We start from the raw sequence: 9,051 nt of genomic DNA, 5'->3' as shown, positions 1-9,051 counted from the left end.
ACACTGAAAGTACATTGTCTTGGATACTAAGTCCAAACAAATCAAAGGCGTCTAAACCGAATACGTTCTCACTATCTCTTTATTTCAATACAGTAAAATTCACTGTCCTAGTGTGAGATTCGTGGCAAGCAAGTTACACTGTCCAAGCACTGGAATTTCCTGTCCTAGATCCAGAAAGGCGTGGTGAGCCGAACTGCTCGTACATGGCACGATTAAGCAAAGTCACTGAAGCACCTGTGTCTAACTGAAAGCAATCCGTAATGAGATAGTTTGTCAGAACGTCGTTGCACAGTTCTAGGGCGAGAAGGAGCCACAACCTTAATCTTACTTTTGTCAGAATCTGTTGTAGTTTTGGAAAACACAGCGTTCACTGCATGTGCACGAGCCTGTTTATTCTGGGAGCGGTCAAAATTGGCGTTTTTCTGCCGTTGCAAAGAAACTGCTTGGACATGGTCTTTTTTCCACACGTATAACACGTTGCGTTACGTGATGGGCAATCCTGTCTTTTATATGGTGAGCAAAACATCTTGGCCAAGGCTTCACTAAATTCACAGGCCCGTTTATCTGTCTACGTGGCTGTCCGCTCGGCTGTGTACGCGCTCGATGTTGTGGCTCCTTGGGGCGGTCGCGAGCAAGGGGTGACACGACCCTACAGCCTGGTGAAACCTATCAAGCACTGTGGCACCCGAATCATATGACTCTAAGACTTGCAATACTTGGGGAAGTGATGGATCAGAGTACTTAAGAATCTTTTCCCGTATTCTGCTATCTGGAACATTAAATGTTACGGCATCACGTATCATGAGGTCGCAGTAAAAGTTGCCGCAACTACCCTTAAATTTACACTTCCTAGTCATGCCTGTTAATTCTTTGTACCACTGGCGGTACGTCTGTTCTGGCTTTTTCTGTAAGCGAAGAAACTGATATCTGCATGCAGCTACTTGAACTGGCTGGTCATAGTACTGAGTTAATGCAGCAATTACTTCTTCACAGCTGAGTTCGTCGAAATAGTTTTTGTATTAACCTGAACAGTGGGGACCCCGCTATCGAAAGAAAGTATCTTTACAGTAACTTGAACACGATGAACTTGACAATGTGCTTGGAACTTAGTCAGGTATTCGAGCCATTCCTCTTTTGCGTTGTTAAATTGCCGGAACGGTGATATGCTGGTCGGCAGCACTTGTGCTGGTTGGTTGGTTTTGGTCGTGCGGCCAACGCAGCTTGTGCAGCCAGTAGCTGTTGTACCGTCGTCAGTAGGGTAGCAATTTGTTGGTTCTGAAACTGAAAAAATTGTGTTAGATCCATCACATTGGCTGTCTGCGGCCGAGGCGCGGGGGTCGGGGGTGGAGGGGGCAGGGTAGCCATGATTTACACAAATATGTTTCAGCAAAAAGCAAGCAAAGCCTCTGAAAAGAGAAATTTGATCAGTTCTGAGGCTGCCCTCCTGAAATACATGCGAGAACACAACAACAAATTATTATCAATCACATGAACACGATCGCCCTTCCAACTAAATTGATTAACTTGGATAGCCACTGAATTATCCTCGTCGCCACTGTTGTATCCTCGTCTTGTACCACAGGAATCAAGGAAGAGGATGTTGCTTGGTGACCAGAATTCTCTTCCTACAACGCAAGTGCACAGGGTTCTTGATTTACATGAACAGGAAGCTACTTGTCTTTAAGAGAGTCCATGTGTTGTGGTACAAGCGCTTCCGCAATAATCCACATTAGCCTCACTGCTGGTGAAGAACAAGTCCCGCTACGCAATGAATAAACAACTCCAAAATGTAGTGTGAGTTGGTGCATCAGTGACTGAGCTAGCGACTGGGCGACTGCGCTTGTGACGGAGACTGAGCCTAGTGACTGAGACAGTGAGCTAGTAACTGAGCGACTGACAAGGGGACCCTCCATACTGTAAATCCCGAATTATGATGCGCTTCAAATATGTTGTAGAGGCGCTCACCCTGAGTACCTGGCTATCCGTTTTTTTAGCGACAGGCCTTGGTTTTTGAGAAAATCGATTTTGAAATGTATTGCGCACTTTGTATATCCGTAACATTGCATAAAGGGTGTTACAAAAAGGTACGGCCAAACTTTCAAGAAACATTTCTCGCACACAAATAAAGAAAAGATGTTATGTGGACATGCGTCCGGAAACGCTTAATTTCCATGTTAGAGCTCATTTTAGTTTCGTCAGTATGTACTGTACTTCCTCGATTCACCGCCAGTTGGCCCAATTGAAGGAAGGTAATGTTGACTTCGGTGCTTGTGTTGACATACGACTCATTGCTCTGCAGTACTAGCATCAAGCACATCAGTACGTAGCATCAACAGGTTAGTGTTCATCACGAACGTGGTTTAGCAGTCAGTGCAATGCTTACAAATGCGGAGTTGGCAGATGCCCATTTGATGTATGGATTAGCACGGGGCAATAGCCGTGGCGCGGTACGTTTGTATCGAGACACATTTCCAGAACGAAGGTGCCCCGACAGGAAGACGTTCAAAGCAATTAATCGGCGTCTTGGGGAGCACGGAATATTCCAGCCTATGACTCACGACTGGGGAAGGCCTAGAACGACGAGGACACCTGCAATAGACGAGGCAATTCTTCGTGCAGTTGACGATAACCCTAATGCCAGCGTCAGAGAAGTTGCTGCTGTACAAGGTAACGTTGACCACGTCACTGTATGGAGAGTGCTATGGGAGAACCAGTTGTTTCCGTACCATGTACAGCGTGTGCAGGCACTATCAGCAGCTGATTGGCCTCCACGGGTACACTTCTGCGAATGGTTCATCCAACAATGTGTCAATCCTCATTTCAGTGCAAATGTTGTCTTTACGGATGAGGCTTCATTCCAACGTAATCAAATTGTAAATTTTCACAATCAACATGTGTGGGCTGACGAGAATCCGCACGCAATTGTGCAATCACGTCATCAACACAGATTTTCTGTGAACGTTTGGGCAGGCATTGTTGGTGATGTCTTGATTGGGCCCCATGTTCTTCCACCTACGCTCAATGGAGCACGTTATCATGATTTCATACAGGATACTCTACTCATGCTGCTTGAACATGTGCCTTTACAAGTACAACACAACATGTGGTTCATGCACGATGGAGCTCCTGCACATTTCAGTCTAAGTGTGCGTACGCTTCTCAACAACAGATTCGGTGACCAATGGATTGGTAGAGGCGGACCAATTCCATGGCCTCCACGCTCTCCTGACCTCAACCCTCTTGACTTTCATTTATGGGGGCATTTGAAAGCTCTTGTCTACGCAACCCCCGTACCAAATGTAGAGACTCTTCGTGCTCGTATTGTGGACGGCTGTGATACAATACGCCAATCTCCGGGGCTGCATCAGCGCATCAGGGATTCCATGCGACGGAGGGTGGATGCATGTATCCTCGCTAACGGAGGACATTTAGAACACTTCCTGTAACAAAGTGTTTGAAGTCACGCTGGTACGTTCTGTTACTGTGTCTTTCCATTCCATGATTAATGTGATTTGAAGAGAAGTAATAAAATGAGCTCTAACATGGAAAGTAAGCATTTCCGGACACATGTCCACATAACATATTTTGTTTCTTTGTGTGTGAGGAATGTTTCCTGAAAGTTTGGGCGTATCTTTTTGTAACACCCTGTATATTCCGAGCAAGTCAGCGTAGCACAGTGGTAAAGGTTCACAGCTACCACGCTGGAGGTACCGTGTTCGAATCCTGCTCCCAGAGTAGATTTTAGGCCTATTTAACGGCGTTTGTGATTTCACCTTTTGATTCTTCGTTCAGCTCCTCTACTTGCGGATCTTCTTCTGGCTGCGCTACTGCAGAAGCACTTGGCTCTTTCATTTCACAGAATTTTTCTAACACACGGCAATAGAGACGCTTTGCGAACAACTGACGCTGTAGTTAGATGCCAACGTAAAGGAATCCAACTCGCATCCTCATTGGCCGCAACTAGGAGCTGAGATTCCCATTACGGCTAACGGTATTCACGGGAGAGGGGACGATAACGGGCGGAGATCGATTTCAGGTAATAGAAGAAGCAACCGTTGTACGAACATTTGGATCTCCAACTGCGAACCACAAATGGAATGAATATTTGAAAAAATTAATAACTGAATATATCTTTATAATTTCGCATACATTGCACTGTTTGTTGATATTCTTTGAAATAAAACTGAAAAATCTGGTTGATTTTGAAAAAAAAAAAAAAAAGTAGACGAGCAGGATTCGAACATAGTACCTCCAGCATGGTAGATATGTATCTTTACCGCTGCGCTACGGCAACTCGCTTGGAATGTACGTAATGTTACGGATATACACTCCTGGAAATGGAAAAAAGAACACATTGACACCGGTGTGTCAGACCCACCATACTTGCTCCGGACACTGCGAGAGGGCTGTACAAGCAATGATCACACGCACGGCACAGCGGACACACCAGGAACCGCGGTGTTGGCCGTCGAATGGCGCTAGCTGCGCAGCATTTGTGCACCGCCGCCGTCAGTGTCAGCCAGTTTGCCGTGGCATACGGAGCTCCATCGCAGTCTTTAACACTGGTAGCATGCCGCGACAGCGTGGACGTGAACCGTATGTGCAGTTGACGGACTTTGAGCGAGGGCGTATAGTGGGCATGCGGGAGGCCGGATGGACGTACCGCCGAATTGCTCAACACGTGGGGCGTGAGGTCTCCACAGTACATCGATGTTGTCGCCAGTGGTCGGCGGAAGGTGCACGTGCCCGTCGACCTGGGACCGGACCGCAGCGACGCACGGATGCACGCCAAGACCGTAGGATCCTACGCAGTGCCGTAGGGGACCGCACCGCCACTTCCCAGCAAATTAGGGACACTGTTGCTCCTGGGGTATCGGCGAGGACCATTCGCAACCGTCTCCATGAAGCTGGGCTACGGTCCCGCACACCGTTAGGCCGTCTTCCGCTCACGCCCCAACATCGTGCAGCCCGCCTCCAGTGGTGTCGCGACAGGCGTGAATGGAGGGACGAATGGAGACGTGTCGTCTTCAGCGATGAGAGTCGCTTCTGCCTTGGTGCCAATGATGGTCGTATGCGTGTTTGGCGCCGTGCAGGTGAGCGCCACAATCAGGACTGCATACGACCGAGGCACACAGGGCCAACACCCGGCATCATGGTGTGGGGAGCGATCTCCTACACTGGCCGTACACCACTGGTGATCGTCGAGGGGACACTGAATAGTGCACGGTACATCCAAACCGTCATCGAACCCATCGTTCTACCATTCCTAGACCGGCAAGGGAACTTGCTGTTCCAACAGGACAATGCACGTCCGCATGTATCCCGTGCCACCCAACGTGCTCTAGAAGGTGTAAGTCAACTACCCTGGCCAGCAAGATCTCCGGATCTGTCCCCCATTGAGCATGTTTGGGACTGGATGAAGCGTCGTCTCACGCGGTCTGCACGTCCAGCACGAACGCTGGTCCAACTGAGGCGCCAGGTGGAAATGGCATGGCAAGCCGTTCCACAGGACTACATCCAGCATCTCTACGATCGTCTCCATGGGAGAATAGCAGCCTGCATTGCTGCGAAAGGTGGATATACACTGTACTAGTGCCGACATTGTGCATGCTCTGTTGCCTGTGTCTATGTGCCTGTGGTTCTGTCAGTGTGATCATGTGATGTATCTGACCCCAGGAATGTGTCAATAAAATTTCCCCTTCCTGGGACAATGAATTCACGGTGTTCTTATTTCAATTTCCAGGAGTGTATAAGCGCGCAATAAACTTCAAAATCGATTTTTTCAAAAACCAAGGCGCGTCGCTAAAAAACCGGATAGCTAGGTACTCAGGGTAAGTGCGTCTACAACATATTTGAAGCACATCAAAATCTGTGATTTACGGTATGGAGGGTCCCCTTGTGAGACTGAGGCCCTCCAGTCAGCAATGGCGATTTAAATATTTGTGGTCAAGAGGGTGTTGGCCGTGTGTTGCTTGTGAGTCTGTCTTTGGCCTCTCTCCTGAGAGGCGTGCTTGATCCAGCATCTACTACAGATCTGCTTGCTACATTTTTGCCGACCGGTGTGCTGGCGACAGCTTACACCAGCACACAGACAAGAAGCTGGAGTGGTAATATGGTAATTATCATTAGCAGTTTCAGTTCCTGACCTCATTTTGATTTACGATGTTTTAGTTTGCTCATGTCTCCTACTGACAACATACTCATGCTAGTGCAAGCACCAACACACTGATCACAGATTTGGTTATAACGTTTTAAACACTTGTCAAGTATAAATAATATTTGCTAGTTTTCCTCATATGAGGCCAGTATTTTCTGTGTGATCGTTATAATTATCTTAATTATGGGCAAAGTTTAAACTAGTTGTAAATTGTGCTCTGGAGACATATGCACCAAGTAAGTGGGCCGGCCGGGGTGGCTGAGCGGTTCTAGGCGCTACGGTCTGGAACCGCGCGACCGCTACAGTCGCAGGTTCGAATCCTGACTCGGTCATGGATGTGTGTGACGTCCTTAGGTTAGTTAGGTTAAAGTAGTTCTAAGTTCTAGGGGACTGATGTCCTCAGCAGTTAAGTCCCATAGTGCTCAGAGACATTTGAACCATTTGAACGAAGTAAGTGGATTGATGATGGAACAGACCGACTGTGGTAAATTTGGAAAATGCTGAGGAAGCAGAAATTGTTGCACTCTTGGTTCAAAAAAGAACACGCAAATGTTGTCAGGCGAAAGTTAGTGGAAATTCGTGAGTCAGTAAGAAGATCGATGTGCGAAGCATACAGCAACTTCCACCATATCTTAGTGAAAGATCTTGCTGAGAACCCAAGAAAATTCTGGTCGTATATAAAATGACTAAGTGGGTTGAAGGCTTCTATCGAGTCACTCATTGACCAGTCTGGGACGGCAATAGAAGACACCAAAAGGAAAACTGAAGTTTTAATTTCATGTTTAAGAAATCATTCATGTAGGAGGCTCATGCAAACATATTGTTTTCTCACAGGCCCCCACAGAGAAGATATAGGAATAGGGATCCCTTGCATAGAGAAGCAACTGAAAGTGTTGAAAAGAAACAAGTTGCCAGATCGAGATGGAATTCCTGTTCAGTTTTACATAGGATACTCTGTGCCATTGACCCCTCACTTAGCTTGCATTTATCCCAAATTTCTCATCTAGCGCAAAAGTCTCAACTGACTGGAAAAAAACGCAGATAACTCTTGTTAATAAGAAAGGTAAATGAACGGTCCTGCATAATTACAGACCATTATACTTAACAGTGGTTTGCACTATAATTCTTTAACACAGTCTAAGTTCGAATGTAATAAATTTTCTTGCGACAGAAAAGCTTCTGTCCACAAATCAACACGGATTTAGAAAGCACCGCTCTTGCAGCTCTCGGCTTGCCTTTTCTCACAAAATCCTGCGAATCGTGGACAAATGACAACAGGCAGATTCCATATACTGCGATTTCCGGAAAGCATTTGATGCTGTGCACCACTGCTGTACACTGCACTCTGTCATCAGGCTACAAGTGGCCCATCGGGACCATCCGACCGCCGTTTCATCCTCAGCTGAGAATGCGGATAGAAGGGGCGTGTGGTCAGCACACCACTCGCCCGGTCGTTATGATGGTTTTCTTTGACCTGAGGTGCTACTATTCGGTCGAGTAGCTCCTCAATTGGCATCACGAGGCTGAGTGCACCCTGAAAAATGGCAACAGCGCATGGCAGCCCAGATGGTCACCCATCCAAGTGCCAGCCACGCCCGACAGCGCTTAAACTTCGGTGATCTGACGGGAACCAGTGTATCCACTGTGGCAAGGCCGCTACCTACTGCTGTACACTGAGGTTCCCAGATATGTGGGTGGTTTGAAGACTTCTTAAGTAGTAGAACCCAGTGTGTTCTCCTCAGCAGCGAGCGTTCATAACCCAAAGATTTCATCAGGAGTATTCCAGGGAAGTATGATAGGACTGCTCTTATTCTCTGTATACGTAAATGGTATGATGGAAAGAATGAGCAGCAACTTACGGCTGTTTGACGATGACGCTGCGGTGTACGAAAGGTGGTGGCGTTGAGGGATTGTAGGCGGAGACAGGATGACTTAGACAGAATTTGTAGTTGATGTGATGAATGGAGCTTGCTCAAATTGTCGAGAAATGTAAGTTAATGTGGAAGAAAAGGAAAAACAGTCCTGAAACGTTTGAGTGCAGCATTGGAAGTGGAACTGCTTGGCAACTCGCACCGATTAAATATCCGGGCACAGCTCTGCAAAGTGATTTGAAATGGAACAAGCACATCATGTAATAAACCAAATGGTTGACTTCGTTTTATTGAGAGAGTTTTGGGAAACTGTAGCTCATCTATGAAGGAGAAGACTATTGTAAGTCATTCTCGAGTACTGCTCAAGCGCTTTGGATACCCGCCAGGTTGGAATAAAGGAAGACATCGAAGTAGTTCATGGGCATGCTGCTAGATTTCTTACCTGCAGGTTTGACCAGCACGCATTATGGAGATGTTTGTGAATTCAAATAGGAATCTCTGTAGGGAAGACGATGTCCTTGTCTTGAGGCATTACTGCAGAAATTTAGAGAAGTGGCTTTTGAGGCCAACTGCAGATTGAGTCTGCTGCCGCCAGCGTACATTTTACATATGAACTAGAGAGAAAGTAGAGCTCATACAGAGGTTTACAGACGGTCGTTTTTCCCTCGCTCTGTTCGTGACTGGAATAGTAGTGGCATGTGATACCCTCCACCTTGCACTGTACAGTGGCTTGCAGAGTATACAGGGTGTTACAAAAAGGTACGGCTAAACTTTCAGGAAACATTCCTCACACACAAAGAAACAAAATATGTTATGTGGACATGTGTCCAGAAACGCTTACTTTCCATTTAGAGCTCATTTTATTACTTCTCTTCAAATCACATTAATCATCGAATGGAAAGACACAGTAACAGAACGTACCAGCGTGACTTCAAACACTTTGTTACAGGAAGTGTTCAAAATGTCCTCCGTTAGCGAGGATACATGCATCCACCCTCCGTCCCATGGAATCCCTGATGCGCT

At 46.8% G+C, this 9,051-nt stretch overlaps 1 pseudogene; it reads right to left on the bottom strand.

Annotated features, from left to right (window-relative positions):
• Positions 1 to 7,699: 7,699 nt before the first annotated feature.
• On the bottom strand, positions 7,700 to 7,818 carry LOC126089732 (5S ribosomal RNA; annotated as a pseudogene).
• Positions 7,819 to 9,051: the final 1,233 nt, after the last annotated feature.

The sequence above is a fragment of the Schistocerca cancellata genome, chromosome 6 (genome assembly GCF_023864275.1).
Source record: "Schistocerca cancellata isolate TAMUIC-IGC-003103 chromosome 6, iqSchCanc2.1, whole genome shotgun sequence".
Taxonomy (NCBI): domain Eukaryota; kingdom Metazoa; phylum Arthropoda; class Insecta; order Orthoptera; family Acrididae; genus Schistocerca; species Schistocerca cancellata.
This window is presented reverse-complemented; position numbering and strand designations above follow the sequence as displayed.